At 39.2% G+C, this 18711-nt stretch overlaps 1 long non-coding RNA gene across 1 annotated transcript in view; it reads right to left on the reverse strand.

Moving 5' to 3' along the window:
• LOC106782902 (uncharacterized) overlaps positions 1–18711 on the reverse strand; it is a 160567-nt gene that overhangs the window by 11767 nt on the left and 130089 nt on the right. The window lies entirely within an intron of this gene.

An 18711-nucleotide genomic window follows, 5' to 3' on the forward strand; every position in this document is an offset into this window, starting at 1 on the left:
ATGGCCTGACAAGCAGTGCCATGTCCATGCCCAGGATCCGAACCGGTGAAACCCTGGGCCACCAAAGCAGAGCTCGAACTTAAACACTCGGCCACGGGGCCAGCCCCCAAATTTGTTTCTTAATCATTTCTATGTTCCCTTTCTATTAAATTAGAATTATAGTTGTTTTTTATTCATTAATGTTTGTTTTCAGTTACTCTATTCCTTTCCTTTGGTTTGTGTGGGTTCTCCTTACTGTTATTTCTCTAACTTGTATTCATCACTTAGCTCATTATTTTACAGTCTTTCTTCTTTTTAAAAAATAAGCATTTTATGCTTAAAATTTCTCTTAAGAATCACTTAAATTTTATCCCACAAACTTTGACACATAACATTTTTATCTTTTGTTTACATTTTCCAGTTTCCATTTTGATTTGTTGTGTGCTTTTTATTGATTTATTTTGTTTTCGTTTCCAAATGCATGAGGAATTTTTAGATATCTTTTAAAGATTGAATTCCAATTTATTTTTATTTTATTGTGGTAAAAACACTTGACATGGGAGGTACCCTCTTAACAGATTTTTGAGTGTAAAAAAAACAGTATTGTCAACTATAAGCACAGAGCAGATCTCCAGAACTTATTCACCCTGCATAACTGAAACTTTACACATGCTGATTAGCAGCTCCCATTTTCCCCTTCCCTCAGCCCCTGCCAACCACCATTCTCCTCTCTGCTCCTATGAGTCTGACTATATTAGATACCCTGCATAAGTGGAATCCTACAGTATTTGTCCTTCTGTGACTGGCTCATTTCGCTTAGCGTAATGTCCACAAGTTTCATTCAGGGTGTGTAATATTGCAGGACTTCCTTGTTTTTTAAAGTTGAATAATATTCCGTTGTATGCATACAACACATTTTCTTTATTCATTCATCCATTGATGGACACTTACGTTATTTCCACATTTTGACTATTGTGAATAATGATACGATGAACGTAGGAGTGTAGATATCTCTTCGAGATCCTGATTTCAACTCTTTTGGAATAATATCCAGAAGTGAGACTGTAGGATCATATGGTAGTTCTCTTTTTACTATTTTGAGGAACCACCGTACTGTTTCCTATATGCATTTCTACCAACAGAGTACAAGGGTTCTAGTTTCTCCACATCCTGGCCAACACTTGTCTTTTGTTTTTTTGACAACAGCCCTTCTAACAGGTTTGAGGTGATATTTCATTGTGGTTTTGATGGGCATTTCCCTGATATTGACACTGAATATCTTTTCACATACCTGTTGGCCATTTGTATGTCTTCTTTGGAGAAATATCTATTCAAGTCTTTAGACCATTTCATAATTGGGTTATCGGTTTTTTTGCTGTTGAGTTGTAGGAGTTCCTTATATATTTTGGAAATTAACCCCTTATCAGGTTTGCAAATGTTTTCACCCATTCCATAAGTTGCCTTTTCTGTTGATTGTTTCCTTTACTGTGCAGAAGCTTTTTAGTTCGATGTGGTGCCACTTGTCTATTTTTGCTTTTATTGAATGTGCTTTTGGCATCATATCCATATTTAATTGAATTTCAGCCAGAGGACAAATGATAGCAATTCTCTGATATTTGTCCCACTTGTTTGGGAAATCTTAGGATGGTACATTTCTATTTTGTATTCATTCATACTGAATTTTATATATGTCTTGTAGATCAAGTTGTTAATTTTACTATTCAATTTTGTAAATCCTTACTTAATTTTTAATTGTTTGATGTACAGTTCCAGAAAAGGGTAATTAAAATTTCCCATTGTTACTCCTGGATTTGTCCACTTCTCAAGATTCTTTCAAGAATCTTAAAGATTCTTTTAATTGTTGTTATTAAGTACCTGAAAGTTTTGGATTGTGATATCTTCCTGGTGAATTTTTATTTTTATCATTACGCAATGGCATTTAGATGTCTAATAATGGTCTTTGCTCTCAAGTCTGTTACATCTAATACCAATCTAGTGTTAATTGCTTTTATATTTAGCTAAAATTTGTCTGACATCTTTTTTCAGCATTTTACTTTCAAATTTTACTAGGTTGAAATTTCTTGAGGTTAGTAAATCGGGTTTTTTTCACTACTTATTGAGTTCTAGGCAATTAATAAATATTTTTTAACTTAATAGAGAAATATATTTCAACCTGTCCTTCTGTTTTAGGTGGATCTCTTGTAAGTAGCGTATGTCTGGAAATTGTTATCATTGTTCTTGTGCTAAGTTGTTTTAATTCAGTCAGACCACCTCATTCTGAAAACTGAAATGTTTAATTAATGCTTAATTTTATTGTGACTTCTGATATATTTGGATTAAATTCATCCTTTTTATTTTAAGCTTTATATTTGTCCTTTTATGCTTCTTCCTATTTCTTATCTTGGATTGGTAGGGGTTTTTTTTTTTTTTCATTTTTTTATCTACTGGTTAGAAAAATATATACTCTTTCTAACCTCTTTCAGTTATTATCCGTAAAACCTTGGCATGAATACCCAACTGACAAAAGTATAAGGTTTATTTTAAAAATATCTACTTTCTTCCCGTTACAAGAATGCAGGAACATTTTAACTCTGATCGAGCCCCTCCCAACCTACTTGTTATTCTTGGCAGCATTTAAGTTCTGCTTTGTTTTTTACCACTCAAATTATTATTGGGGCCTGCCCTGTGGTGTAGTGGTTAAGTTCATGCACTCCGCTTCGGCAGCCCAGGATTCGCAGGTTCGGATCCCAGGTACAGACCCAGCACTGCTCATCAAGCCATGCTGTGGTGGCATCCCACATAAAACAGAGGAAGATTGGCACAGATGTTGGCTCAGCAACAATCTTTCTCAAGCAAAAAGGGGAAGATTGGCAATAGATGTTATCTCAGGGCCAATCTTCCTCACACACGCAAAAAAAGAAATTATTATCATTGTTCATACAGTCAACACTTGAGTAGATGAATCTCCACATGTTTACCAATTTCTTTGTTTATCATTTCTTTTTGAATTTCAATCTTCATCTAATTTCTTTTTTCTTAAGTGTATCTACTTGAACTATTTCATTAAGAATCGAATAGTCACAGATTTTGCAGTCTTTGTTTAAAAACCTGTCTAACATTTTAACTGCACATAGAATGTACAGCTATTTTCTCTTAATGCTTAAAGAAAATTTTCCATTATATTATTGTTTCTATGCTTGCTACTGAGATATCTGCAATTATTCTTTCAAAGATAATCTGTCATTTATATGCAGTTATATCTAGAAAAGAGTAAGCTTTTTTCTCTTCCTTGATATTCTACAGTTTTATGCCGAAGTTGTCACAAATATAGATTAAAGTCATAAGAAAACATGCAAAATGCAATCAAAAGTAGAGATTGTGTTTTATCTATGTAATTCCACTTCCTTGTGTAGTACCTGATTTTGCTAAATAAAGTTAGAGTTATCTGGAAAGATTTTCTCTCTTTAAGCACTTTGTAGGATACCCTGCAGTTCATAAAAAAAATTATAAACATAATCCTTCTTAGAAATTACTGAAACCTCAGCTCTTAGCAACTATGTCTATAAAAAACTTTCATTTAGTGTAAAAATAAATTTCTTTTTCAAAAAATAAATTTTTTAAGATCTAAAAATTCAAATCATAATTCTCTCGTCTAGCAATTATGTCAGTCAACAAATTCGAGTGTGCCAAAAACATCATTTTTCTAAAGTAAACTTACTGTCTATATCAGTAGGTTCAGACTAACTATGAAATAAACCAATGAGACTTTTTACCACAATATAACTTAGGCCAAGTACTTCCTGGAGGACAAGGGCATCTTGCTCTTTTCGATGGTACTCAGCAAAAACTAGGGCACATTTCTATCATCCTTAACCCTCTATCCCTTCCAGGATTGGCCGAGGGCAGGAAGGCACAGCCCGGCTCAGGAACTGACTCTGGCTCTTCAGGACAGAAGGTTCTTGCTACTACTGAAACTTTCGTCTCCTTCTCTGTTACTGAGAAGCTTTAGTTAATCTGAGGACGGAAGTAGCAGAATTTCTACCTGTGCTCAACATCTATATTTTAAACTCTGATTTAAGCATTTGAACTTCAAAGGCCAGGGATGGTATTTTCTTGTGGCCAGTTTTTCTCTGCATGTGTTGTGTACCATCCTTCTCCAAAGCAAAGAATGCTGCAGGCCTGCTGCGCAAATGTTTGAGACAGGTTAGGGGGCAGAATATGGAAGGGTAAAGAAATTTCCAAAGAAATGAGGTGACTTGGGCCTACTTTATCTACACAGAAGAGACAAGTCTTAGAAGCCAACAAAAGTTGACTTTAAACATGAGTAAAGATAATAGCTTGAAATTATGAATATGCTACCATTTTCTACCTTATAAAAAGACAATTTCATATGGCTCAACCTGATATAAGTGTATACATGTTATAATCATTCAGTTCATCAGCTTACCATATTCTCTCTTTAACAGGGAAATCAGGGACCATTCTGAATCTATATAATCTTTATAATCCACATTTCTCTGTAGAGGAGGAATATAATTCCCTTCATAACACCAACCTAAGAGATTCTCCATCATCAGTGAATTTTTATGATGTAAAAGCCATTGGACAGCTTGGGAAGACCTAGGTGACACAGTGTACTTTGGTGTGAAAGAGTTTGCACACTGGAGCCAGATGGCCTGGTTTCTAACCCAGGATCCACTATTTGCTGGCTGTGTGACCTTTCTGTGCCTGAGGGTTCTTTTTTGTTTATCTATGAAGAAGGGATAAGAATAGTATACACCTCACAGGGTTTTTATGAGGACTCAATGAGTTAATTTGACGGGCTTGGCAGAACAGTGCTCGGCACATTTTGTGCTCTGTGAGTGTTGTTATTATTACTAGATGTAACGGGTTGAATTATGCGCCTCAAAGATTCATATGTTGACGTCCTAACCCCCAGTATCTCAGAACGGGGTCTTATTTGGAAATGGGGTTGTTGCAGATGCAATGTCATACTGGAGAAGGACGGGGACAAAAGGGGACATTTGGACACAGAGCCAGACATGCTCTCGGGGGACACCCTTTGAGGATGAAGGCAGAGATTGGAATGATGCTTCTAGAAGACAAGGGGTGGCAAAGATTGCCAGCAAACCACCAGAAGGCAGGGGAAAATTGTGGAACACATTCTCTCTCACAGCCCTCAGAAGGAACCAAGTCTGCTGACATCTAGATCTTGGATTTCCACCCTCCAGAGCTGTGAAACTATACATTTCTGTGTTTAAGCCCCCAGTTTGTGGTACCATGTTACAGCAGTCCTGGCAAATTAATACTTTAGGTATATGACCAGGGAGTCTAAAAATAAATCTACTTTCTCTTTTAAAAGACACCCACGTTCCTTGAAAGACAGTGCAGTTTGACAGACAGTAGCCTCCCCAAGTATTGACCACCGCTGGAGGGAAGACTGGCCTTGTTCCGCGTGGACAACAACTTGCAGACAGCGATATGACACTGGCAGCCCGTGAATTTTCCATACTTGCTAAGCAGGCTTTCTGCACTCACACATACGGCCAGGATAGGCTTCAGAATGCTGTGTGTTATGTGTCCTTCCAACTCAGAAAAATACCTGTGCCGACACGTCCAAGATCAAGATCAACTACAACCCAAGTTTGACTGAACATTATCCTAAGAAAGATTTCTTTCCTCGTTGAAAAATCAAGTGGAGGGATTATCATAATATTCAACCAAACATTTTCATCTAAACGATTTGGACATTTCAGGTGAAATGTCTTGGTGTCTAATTTGTTTGTTTCATTCCTTCCTCTCTCTCCATGTACAGCTCTTGCCATTTTTCATTCTGTATCTAGACAGAATTTAGCCTTTAATTTTAAGATTCACTTCTGAAACAACAATGTGAATCTCGCCATCCCGAGGAGTCTGTCAGATTTTTCAAACATGCTTTGCTCTTTGAAAAATATATATGTTCCCCAAAGTCACTAACTCAGAATTCACTGAAGAATAATTTATTGTGAAATAGACAGAAAAGACAAGTCCATGGGGACATAAAGTAGACTAGGGCTTGACAGGGGCTGCGGAGAGACCACATGTGGGCGCAAGGGATCTTTTGGGAGTGACTGGAAATGATCTAAAATTAGATTGTGGTGACAGTTGCATAACTGTACATATTTACTCACACCACTGAATTTTACAATCAAAATGAGTGAATTTTATGGTATGTAAATTATTCCTCAATAAAGCTGTTAAAACTAATAATAACTTGATCATTTTTAATAAAAATTTACCTCCGTACAGTTTGCATTTTCATAGGCAGCTGTAGAAGCTGAAAAACGAATGGAGAAGCTTAAGGTTATAAGAAAAAGCTGTTGCCACAGGACAGCTGATTAACATCTTTAATATCCATTCCATTTTCCTTCTATTACCAAAAGGATCTCTGGCCATCCTCGCTGGGAAAACATTCTTAGTGTGTGATTATGTGTTACTTTATGCCGTTTTATCTTCATCTAAGGCATGCAGGTTGATCCCACGGCAGACTGGTTGCCTAATATTTATACAGCTCCCACTATATTTTACGTTCAAGATACTGCCATTTGAGAAAGGGTTATTTACCGTGACAAATCTTAAATGAGAAACGAAACAAAATTTAACCAGAAAAATGTTTCTGTGCCAGAGTCATATGTGCATTGCAAGAGGGAAAACAAACTTCCCTTTAAAGTGGTTTTAATTATTCAGTCTCTGACGTTATTTCAATATAACCCAACCCAAATGCAGCCTGATTCTTCTTTGCCACTTCCGATGAGTAGTGTAACAATACACTCCACCGTTTAAGGAAGAATCCTTTCCCTTTCCAGACCCTTTGAATTTCATACTCAAAGCAATCTGACTTCTCGTGAAAACTGAGTCACTGAACTGGGGCTTACATTAATTCCGTTTCCTACTTGCCTAAAAGCACGTTTGGGTCGTTTTTTGGAACAAACTTTTAAGGACCAGATCAACACCATCTAAAAGCCCAGGCTTCTGGGCTGCTGGCCACTCACACCTGACGTCTTTACTACCCCCCAGAAAGCCATAAACTCTCGCATTATCTTTTCAGTGTTATCTTGTCTAGTTATTTCTTAATTGCTTTCTCTAGTCCACTGTTCCCTGACCTATGGATACTCACTCAGCACTCCTTTCTGCCCAGGAGTCTTGGCTATTCTTAATGGCAGAGACCATGACTTTACTCATCTTCAAATGTCCAACAGATGAAATTGTTAGATTCCACCCACTTTTCAAAAGCCATCCTAATCCTACCCCTTCCACGATATATTTCTATCACCAACCAGACAGAATGTCTTACTCCTTTTATATCCTCTATATATTGTACCACTTTTTCTACATTTATTATGTTCTCATTTGTTATATAGAAATGCAATCAGTGTTCTTACTCCCCATTATACTGTAAGTTTGTGAAAATAAGAGCTAGGTTGTACTCCTATATAATCTCCATTCTGCCCCCAACCCCCAGTCTCACCCAATATTATTCTTAGAATTGGAAAGTGCTCAATAATATCAATTAAATCAAATGGTAATGGTTATGCCATCCTTAGCTTTAATTACAGCATCCACGTCTATCAATTCACATGGTAGAGATGATGAACAAACATAGCTTATCTAGTTTGTCTAAGGAGCAAGAAACATTTGTACTCAATGAAAAGAACTTCTCTGCGAAAATTCTGAAGGGAATACGTCTCTTTGTCAATATATCTACAAACTTCCCTGTCTCTCATGTTTTGCAAGTTTCCATCAGCATCTGGAATGATGGTTACATCGCTCTACCTTCTGATATGCAAAGCAGGGTGGGGTAGTAGATAAGGCGTGTACTTTGCAGTCACACAGACTCAGTTCCAAACTATGTAGCTCAGTCAGATGACCAAAAGCAAAATAACAACCTCATATGGTTATTGTGAGGATTACATGGGAAAACAGTTTAAGACACTCTTTACAAGGTCTGGCATACTAAAGATACTAAAAAATCTTGAATTAAAGGCACCAATTCAAATAAACAAATATTTATGGAGTGCCTGCCAAAGGCCATGCACTAATTTGTTCTGGAGACCTAAAAATGAGCAAGACTGGCATAGGCCCTATTCTAAGGAGCTTAGAGTCTCATGAAGGAGACAGACAATGGAACATGCAAATGTCGTGCCTTGTGACAAGTCCAGTAATGCAGAAATAAGTTCAGAGTGCTTTTAGGGTACAAATGAGGGCACCTGTGGAATTAGAACAGACTCTTTCACTTTTCTGATGTGTTCAAATTGCAGTGAAAACTCAGTACCTACAAACTATGGTCCTTATTAACAATAAAATCTAGTTGATAGTCTGGTGCTGGGGGCACAGTGCAAGGTGCCCAGTACCAATTAACTGCATTAGAGACCATCATGTCTTCCAGGGTGCGCCACATTCTAGAATCCACTAGCACAGTCCCCTGGAGAAACAGGAATCAGATCTACATGCAAATATCCGTCGTTTACATATGGAGAAGAGCCTCAAGATAAAGGCATAGTCAATACACGTGTCTTGTATTTGCATAGTTTCCTATTTTTGGAATAACTTAAAACTCAGTGTGAAGAGACAAAAGCTGATTAGCAGTTTCTGCCAAGCAGATGCCCTTGTTACACTCCTAAAGCCTGCTTTCTTTATGGTCTAAAATAGCACACTAATTTTAAAAGGCGAAATAATGAAAGCCATAGAGGGCGGCGGATGGAAACGTTTTCAAAGCTCACAGGCCAATTTCTCATGTAAGTGGCCCCTGGGGAGTGATGAGAAACTTGCGCTCCACTTGTTAAACAGGAACCCAGGTGGCTATTTCACACTTTGGGGCACTTATAGCAACCTTAGCAGACCAAGAATGCGAAGGGGGAAAAACAACGCGAGTTTAGGGAAATGAACTCTAGTGGCTTTACTATTTAGTATGAATGGCAGAAGGGCCTTGAATTCGTTTCCAGGGGCCATGTCCTCCGTCTCTGAACAGGGTTGGCAAAGAGCTGCAGGAGGAGGGCACAGCATGTCTACACATTCCTTCCCCAGGCTGGCATCCTTTACACTCCTCCTAATCCTGCTCTGCTCTTCTCTGCACCCAGCAGAGGGGTGAGTATGCATGTTCTGACTTGTAGCCTAATTCTAACCATCTTGGACAAGCACAACCTGGAAAAACCTTTTATTTCCCTTAGTCTCCTTCGCTTTCCAGTCAGCTCTGCTTAACATGATTTCAATTCTTGTCCATCCTTATAATCAAAATACTTTATTCAACTATGTCTTCCAAATAGTTGACAAATATACACAAGTTGCCATTATATTTCCATAAAATGTCACCCTTATAGCTCTTATGCACTCCCATCTCTGTCACCTGGATTCTTTGTAAAAGTGAGTACCCTCCCCAACCATGATTTGACCAAGAAGAGTAACTTAAGTCTTGCACGTCATCAACTGGAAACAAGAATGAAATTAAGGATCATGAATGAACGTATAGAACAAAAGGCTGAACGCTGTAAGAGAGATATCCTTGTAATGAGCACCCTGGTTCTTGTTCAACAGTGAAGGATAGAACGGAAGAGCTCCGACTAAATGCACCAGGGTCTGCTCAGCAATGAACAGCTACTAAAAACAGCTGGAAGGCTGAAGAAGTCCTAAAATAGATCTAATTAAGAGCCATGTGATATTGAGTCCCAATTTCCTCTTCTGAAAAACGAAGACAACAAGACTTACCTCTTAAGGTCGTTGAAATGATCGGGTGAAGTTCCAAGCTCACTGTGCCCACCGTAGGCCCTATATAAATGGTACTTGTTATTATTATTACTCTGATTAATAAACACTCCATAGAAACCGTGGTACATCTGTAAACACAGAATGCAACAGAACTCCTCATACGGACCTGACTGCCTAGAAGTCATGTGTGATGTAAGGGAAAACCCCTGAGCCACAAGTTGATCCATCTGGTCACTAGACACGGCTCTACACACATGGCTGTGAGACCTGGGCCATCTCTCTTTCAATTTTGTCATTTGAAAATTTAAGGAGTCGACCTAAATTGTAATACCCTGGAGAGCTCAGACTACCGTTCTCATGAATCCTCCAGATTAAGCAAGGTCCACCTACAGTGTCTGAGCGATCCGATGTCTTGGGTCTGACCTCATACTCAACTTTAGGTGGAAGCATAACTAGATAATATACTGGAGCTTTGTGGGAAGAAGGGTGGCTAAAGCACACAAGATGTCTCACCAGAGAATGACTAACTAGAACGCTTGAACTCCTAAACTTCTTCAGACCACATCCTCCTAGGCAACTCTACTAGACCCCCAAATTCATTTATTTCTGTTGAGAGGAAGAAGCTGCTGTACCAATTGATAAAGAGCCTATCTCTTAGGAGCTCGGAGCACTTGACAGATACTATCACATTAAAACTGTTAGTTGTTAGAGGGCAGCTAGTAGGAAAAATCATTCTACTGATAAGGAATCTGAAACTCGGAAAGTCAAGTGACTGTCTCTTGGGCACCAAGTGAGTCGAAAGCAATGTGACTCTCCAAATTCTATTTACTCTTCAGGCTTCTTAATTAGGTCAATTGCAACTGTCCAGGCAACTTTGACATCCTCGGTTATGGATCTCCCACCTGGTGGCCCCTGCTGTGCTTCTCCCCGAGACCCCGACCCTGGCTCTGCCCCCTCCCACCACCACCTCCCCACTCCCACCACGTGAAATTCATCACTGCCCTTCACGCGACCAGGAGCACATCATTATCAGCTCCACTATCATCTGCACTCAGCATCTCCATGGTCAAATGCCCTCTTCACATTTTATGCAATTATAATGTTAGGAGGATAATTTAAATACCTTCCCTCTAAACCTCATTATAGAGAGAGAATTTTCCCCAGCCCAAATTGAAACGTACACAAAATTTGCCTTCCGGTATCTACCCCCTGACCTTTTATGTTTCCTTCCCGCAAGACCTGACAAATAATTTGTGGGGCCCAGGGCAAAATGACAATGACAGCCCCTTTGTTAAAAAGCTATTAAGAATTTTAAAACAGGGACAACAAAGCATGAAACCAAGCTCTGGGCCCTGGGTAACTGTGGGACATGTCACGTGATCATGAAGCTAGTCCTGTCTCCCAGTGTCTCGTCCTCTTGAGTTCTAAATGCCTCTGAAGATGTACACTCTGGTATCTTCAGCAAGCCTGAAATATTTTCCCTCTCCCCACAGCATCCTCCAGTGCTGTTTCGTCAATCCCTCGTCTCTACATCTTTACCTTGTGCACCACTGACACTTGCTGTTTTCCTGCCTCAACCCGTCAGAGACCAAGCTATGAGCTAGTTAATTCACTAGATTAACTGTGCCCTGTGTTACCTAGAAAGTAGTCCTTGCATTTCCATTTCAAAGATGGCCTCCAACATCCCAGCTGCATTTTTATTGACTAGTCCATCACTAATTGGCCCTGGGGAAATCCTGCGTGTGTGGACAGTGTGAATCTCAGTATCTTTCGAGTAACCTCGCATGTGGTTCACCTAAGAAGAGGACTTGACCCAAAGAAAGTCTCCTCAGTCAAGGAATTGGTTTCTTTTCTCCAGGATGATAGACAAAACATTTAATTTCTCACTATCTAGAACCAGTAAGACATCTGCAGACTAAGAGGAGCTCTGCCAATTAGCAGAGGCCACAGCCTGAATCAATAAACCGCAGCCTAAAAATAAAGCCACATGGTCCCTCTGGAACACTGCTTGACTTAAAACAGACCTAAGTGGAATATTCCTTAATGACCATTGTTTCATAAGACTTTTTTTGACCCTTTTTTTCTCAGGCATATTTGATTCTCCAGGGTATTTCTAGGCATTGCAATTTAGCAATTTAAATCTGTTTCTAATCTACAGATAGCATCGTTCGTCCTCCCAAACAACCCTGAGCCTTGGCAGAAAGTAAAAATAAAATGTTTTATTAAATAAATAAAAATAAAATAAATATACCATTAAGCATATTATTGTTTACATTTTCAGCTACAACTAGTGTTTTGAACTGAGAAAGTTATTTAGAAAAGTTTGAGTGCTTTTCTTTTGTCACCTAATTCAAATGCCTTTTGCTTTATGTCATGTTCTAGAAATACTGGGCACCGACTGAATTTCAGAAATTTAAACTAGAGAATTCATTAAAGGAATTCCTACGAATGTTTTTGTAAAGTAAATCATTATTTTCAATATGAATACTCATCCCCTCATGTTTATTTTTTGTCAGATATTTTATTATATTCCAGTAGCAGGTGGCATCTGCCTACTGCATCATTTGAGACAGATAAATTAGATTTAGAAGCATTCCATGCCATTTATTCAGCTCAATAGAAAGCACGTTAAAAGCACTTAAGTGGCAAGACCATGTTCTCAATATGAAATTAATTAATTACAATGAATATAATGCAGCAAGCATGGGGCCGAATCTGTGTCATTGCAACATCTGTGTCACATAATATATCCACACGTGTGCCTGAAATCTTTAGCTATTACACAAATGGAAATGAGAATATAAGATACAATTCTTTGGTTTTCAACCAGAAGGAAATCAAAAAGGGGCTAAGAGAGCTTATAGGAAAAGGAGCACCGGAGTGGTGGGTTAGGAGGTCTCAGTGTGTCACAACTAGCTGTGTGATTTGGGGCAATGTACGAGAGATCAGTGTCTTTGTCAATAAAATGAAAACTTTGAACTAGACTATCTCCAAATTTCCTCTAAACCCCAAATTTCTGTGATACACCTTCTGCTTTAAAATGAGCTTGGAGAAGCAGCTTCTGATACCAGCTCTTCAACGTCCTATAATGACAACCAAGACGTAAATATAGAAGTCTTATAAAGTCTTATAAAAATCTCTTCACAAAGCTGTTCAGCAACAATATTGAGAAAACAATCTGTTAAAATAAATTTCACATTTCTATTTACCCTCTGTCTACTCACTTAGCAAAGAAGACGGGATAACTATCTACTAACCCAGGGGAAAAAAAAACCCCAAAATGCCATTTTTCCTAAATGACTATATTTGAAATTTTTCAATAAGGTTAAACAAGTTTCATGTTTTATTAAATATTATTCTCTGTAGTATCTGAAAATGTGTTTAGGAAAAATGGATGCTTGTGATTGCTGTCCACAAAGTTTTCTTTTTCAAACTACACTCATACGTCTCGTGTCTTGGTCCCCCTCACCTGCTTCCCATTCTGCCCCCATCCTTGGCTTCATCTACAAAAGTCACCTGGTAACACCTATTGGTCTCAAGTCCTACCTTCAGAATGCCCTACACGATTCTAGGCCCCCAGGATTCTACCTTTTATAATGGCAATTTCTTTTCACTTTCCTTTGGGCCAATTTATTTTCCCCTTCTGTAAAAATGTCTAAAGGACACATTTTCTATAGCTGAAAAAAAAAAATTTACTCGATGGACTAGTTCTAGAGTTGTCAGTGCAACCCTCAAATATTCAAACGTGAAAGGGAAAAAAAAAACACAAATTTTTTTTATGGAGGAAAACATACCAAAGTAGGATTCTAAAGTCTCTGGGATGGCAATTTTTTAATTTCTTTGCCCTTCCTAGAAATTAAACACGTCTGAACTAATCTTATTTGCATATCACGCCCTTCCAAAGGTTTTAGACTGTTTATGTTTTTTTCGGATCCTAAAGACAAACATTTGCTTTGTGCTTTATTTTATTTCCTTGTTTGACAGAATCATAAGGACTCCTTTGTTCAAATTTGCATGCTTCATAAAAATACATATTTGAGTAAATTATACTTACAAAGCTTAGCATTTCCAGATATATCTCCTTAACTACTACACTATTGTAGGTTCTAAAAAGGTTACGGCAGAGACGGAACTCTCTTTAAGGAAGGCTTCCAATGTGGGAAAACTTATAAAATATAATCCTTCTTCCCAAACTCCACTCCGCAATTTTTATGTAAGCGAAAATTGGTTAAAAGAAAAGAAAAATTGGTTAAGAGTAGTTTTTATTTTGGATGCATCTTGTTAGAAAGGGAATATATTCATTAATTGCTGAAATATTTATTGAGCGTCTACAACACCAGTCTCAGGGCTACGTTCATTGATGCAGCTGAAGTGAGTAGGAGAAAAGCAGGAGATTTCTTTAGCAAAGGAGGGAGAAGGCATGCGAGGGAATCCTGAGTTCTCTACCCTTTTGTGTACCATCTGCCAGACAGAAGGACCTGTCTTCTCAAATTGCCCTTGTGTCAGAGTCACTATGGAGCCCTCTGCCTCCTGAGTCCCTGGACACCACACAGACCTCCGTGAGTGGGCGGGATGGGGCTACACATCACCATTCACCATAGCTCTGGGGACAGGTTTGTTTCAAGATTGTCAACAAGTTTTTAAATAGTGATCTGCAGAAGAGCCATTTTAATCTCTGCGATTAAGAAGAAAAAGAAACAGGAAACATGGCACAAGCGTTTTTGTTCTGCCCTTCTCTAGCAGAAAATTCATGCATCTTGCAGAAAGTGACAGGCTCATATAAGAATAAGGGCAGTGAATTGTTTAGGTGATGAGAAACCAGACAGGCCTCAGCTTTGCAACCACATACCAGCATGGTTAAGGCCTCCTTCACTTAAAGAAGCAAATAATAGTGCTTTCCGTCTGTGATAATGAGGAAATACTGAAGGTCCAGTTTCCTTGACATTTCACTGAATTTGGTTTTATTAAAATGTATTAGTGTATTATTTCATATAAAAGAAAATATGGATTACGGTAGACAAGACATATCTTGAAAGATCTTTTCACTACCAGCCACCTAGAAATGCTAGAAAAAAATATAACAAATACCCCCATTTACATGCATAGCTGAGTTTGCACAAAGTAAGAAAAGTCCCCAAGGAAAGAGGGAATCCTAAACCAGAGCGGTAAACTTGTATCGATCCTGTAGCTGAGCTCAGCATTTGCCAACCTCAGTTACCTAGAAAGCTGGCTTTTAGGAGTCCTTTGCAAGCCAGAAAAGGAGAGCTCAGGCTATACCAGGGTGGGAGGAGAGCCAAGGACCCCCAAAGTTAGAGCCTCAGTGAACGAGTCAACAGGAAAAAGAAGTTACCTGCAAGACTGAAGCCAAGGAAACAGGTTGGATTCAGCATAATACCAGGTGTGTGCTCTCTTGGGCTTATCATTTAAATTCACCCTGTCTGTGTGGTCCAGGAACCCCGACCGCCCAAGCCAAGAAAATAACAAAGCCGTCCCGAGTTGGAAGGGCCTGGGTGGCCTGCCGAAGTTAATGCAAATCTTCTTCAAAGGAATGTACCCTCAACTCCCATCCTCAGAGGGCTCCACAGATAAACAACGTGAATGTACGCAAAAGCTAATGGACGCTTCCCAGGCCAAATTAAACAACTGTGGGCTGTCTTCTTTTTCCAGGAAAAGAGTATCGCTTTCCTAGTTATGTCAACGTTGCCTTCAATATATTGAGGGAAACAATAAGATTCTAACTGATCCCCTGAAATCTAGTTGGTAAGGACAGATGGAGACCACTAAGTGCTCAGGAGAAAATGGAAACCAGGCAGAAGCGCTGTTCCTTTTCAATTACAGACTGCAGACTCGAAACCTGAGAACTTGACTGATTTCCTGGGAAGGCCAAGAGAATGGATTTAGAGCAGCTGCCAAGTGGAAACTATAATGATTGGGCTTTAGGGACTGAAGTTTATAGTTGGCAGAAGCATGATTATAACAAAGGCATCTTTAGAGTAAGTAATTTGAATAAATGCAGACAAAACTGGTAGCTAGTTTTAATTGCTATTTTGCGCTGGCAACAGTGTTGGGTGCTCAGGAATCTGCTTCTCATTTATGTTGTCACTATGTTTCTGGGTCACACAAGGCAGAAGGCAAAGTTAGATTGTTTCTAGTGGGCCACGAGCCAGAGAGGACAGGACGAGGCGATGAGTCAAGTCTCCAGGTTATAGAACGTTAGGCCACACTCTAAGATAGGAACGTCGAGTCTCTTAAGACAGACGGAGATGCTCTGCAAAGATGCAACACAGGAAGGAAATGCAGGCAGAAAGGACCAGTGGAAAGGCTAAGGGGGTCAGATTCAGAGCTCAAGGAAAGCAGGAGCCGGCTCCAGTCACCCTGACACAGAGCGTGCAGGTGGAACTGGGAAGTCCACAAGGAAACCCAGATGGATGTCCCAGGATCTGGTGAAGGGAATCCAGCCATCGCAATGTGCAGATGATGCATATCTGTTCACTTCAGGAGAGGGGCCATATCTCTTGCTTGGTGATATAATGAAGATTTTGGTGAAGAAACTAGTATTTTGGGTGGTTTCTGAGAGCACGGTACTGTCCACAAATGACACAGAACTCAAACGTTTCTTAACTTTTCAGTAAAAACTCTATATCTGTAAATAAAGACAAATAAAATTTTTTTAAATTCCTTGATGAAGGAATGTAGAGCTAAAATAATTGTTTTTTAAAGAAACTCTTCTGTTAAAGACTAAGGAGGCAATATCTGACATATTCACATCAAATATTGTCTTTGATAGATTGTTCTATCATCTCTTTCTTTTCATTTTGTCTTTTTAGATTACTAAGCAGGAATAACATTTTTCCACGGTACTCAAGTGTTAAGCGCCATCATGAAAGTTTTCATAATTTATCTAACCACTTAATTTTCACTTGAGTTAAAAGAAACAGAAGCATATTCTAAATAAATTTACTGAAGTATCAGACGTACATAGCTAGAAATAGCTGTTGAATATGATTATAAAATCTGGTTTGAAAAGAAACATTTCTGCCGGCAGATAGAAAATAAAACTATAAAGTTTGTGCTTCCATCTAAATAGAAAACTCTCTGGGGCCAGCCCATGGCACAGCAGTTAAGTGCGCTCGTCCTGCTTCAGTGGCCTGGGGTTCACTGGTTCGGATCCTGGGTGTGGACATGGCACTGCTCATCAAGCCATGCTGTGGCAGGCATCCCACACATAAAGTAGAGGAAGATGGGCACAGATGTTAGCTCAGGGCCAGTCTTCCTCAGCAAAAAGAGGAGGACTGGCAGCAGATGTTAGCTCAGGGCACACCTTCCTCAAAAAAAAAAGAAAACTCTCCGTCATAGTACACGTAGTAACCATTCCACAGGGTCATAAAGTGGGTTAACATACTTGTGAACATCTCAGAGACTCTCTTCTCTACGGGAATGAAATCACTGGCACAAAATCTGCCTCCATTTCTCTGAAGAACTTTCCAGTGCCTACGAGTGAATTCACCAGTGATTTATTTTTCTTCTTGAATATATTAAAAATTGTTACCCTAGGAAAAAATGCCAATAGCTATATACTATAAATAGGATTCACTGTAAATAGTAGGCTTATTTCTTAAACCACCACCACTAACAATAATCAATTTCTAATATTTCATTTTTCTGTTTGAGTGAAGAAGTTCATTTTGGGTTTTAAACATACAAAGATATTAAATATTCATTAATTGTGCACATTTGAACTTGCGTTACTTTGGACTTTGGTTGAAGCAGAAATAGAGTGAAAATGCTCAAGAGTAAGTCTTTCAAAGAAAAGGACATTCCCAAGATACACCAACAGAAAGAGCAACGATGATGTTACCTGCCCTCGCCTGGCTTCTCTGAATGAGTAGGATCCACCTATGTCCCAAGGATTACATTGCAATGACCAGGGATTCATTGTTCTTGGCCTATCCTTTTCCAGGGAAATAAAAAATGCTTAGATAGCTGCCATAAGCATCTACACCTTGTAGGGGAGGAAGACATTTCCTCTACCCGCTGTGGGTTCTTTGGGCGGAGAACGAATTAAATTCACATGAGACAGAATAGCAGAAGAAAATTAAACAAAGCTTTATAACATGTATACATGGCAGAGGCTCAGGCAAGCTGAGCAACTCGCCAAAATGGCTGAAGCCCCCACCTTAAACATCATCTTGAGCAAAGGAGGATGTTGGGGGTGGAGGGGGAGTCGATCATGGGAGATTACCACACAAGTACAGTAAAGAAACGCAGATTTAAGTCCTTGCCTTTGGCATTGATTAAGAGTTTCTAGAGATAAGTTCATCCCCCCTTCTTCCTGGTACAGAGAGGGAGACACCTTTACAGATGGAGATTTCCCTTACAATGTAAATGTCTCTTAACAAAGGGTAAGTAAACTCTGCTTCTCAGAGTTCCTTTCCTGTCTGCAGTTTATTAAAAGTAACCAGGCACAAATAATCCATGCCAAAGAGACATATCTTGGGGTGGCCAGTGCCAGTCCCCCACAACCTTATTCTGGATTCTTCCAGGACCGCCTTTTATCTACCCATTCTGTTACTCTAAATGCCGTGGCTTTTTTTGTTTCTCAAGCCCTGTTGACACCCAGTTTTCACTCCACAGGAAGATGCTCACGTTTTATTCTATTAAGCAGTCTTTGAAATTGGCACTCCTACATGGTATTACTTTCAGAATCTTCCTGCCTGCTCCTTGCACCCAAACTATGAGAAAGAGGAATCATTCCTGAATCCCAGGCATGATGCCTGGAAAGACTCCCAGATGTCCTGAGGTAGGGAAGGAATTGAACAACTAGAGACCACTGAAAATGAATGCATTCAGCAAACACCTGGGTCCTTCCCAGCTAATCCAAACCTCGCCCTTGACTTCCTGCATCATCGCTGCATCTACACAGCCTCCGACTTTCTGAAGTTTCTCTGCCTTTTCTAGTCCCAAACTTATCCGTTAGGCTTGAGAGATACA

The sequence above is a fragment of the Equus caballus genome, chromosome 30, assembly GCF_041296265.1.
Source record: "Equus caballus isolate H_3958 breed thoroughbred chromosome 30, TB-T2T, whole genome shotgun sequence".
Lineage (NCBI taxonomy): Eukaryota > Metazoa > Chordata > Mammalia > Perissodactyla > Equidae > Equus > Equus caballus.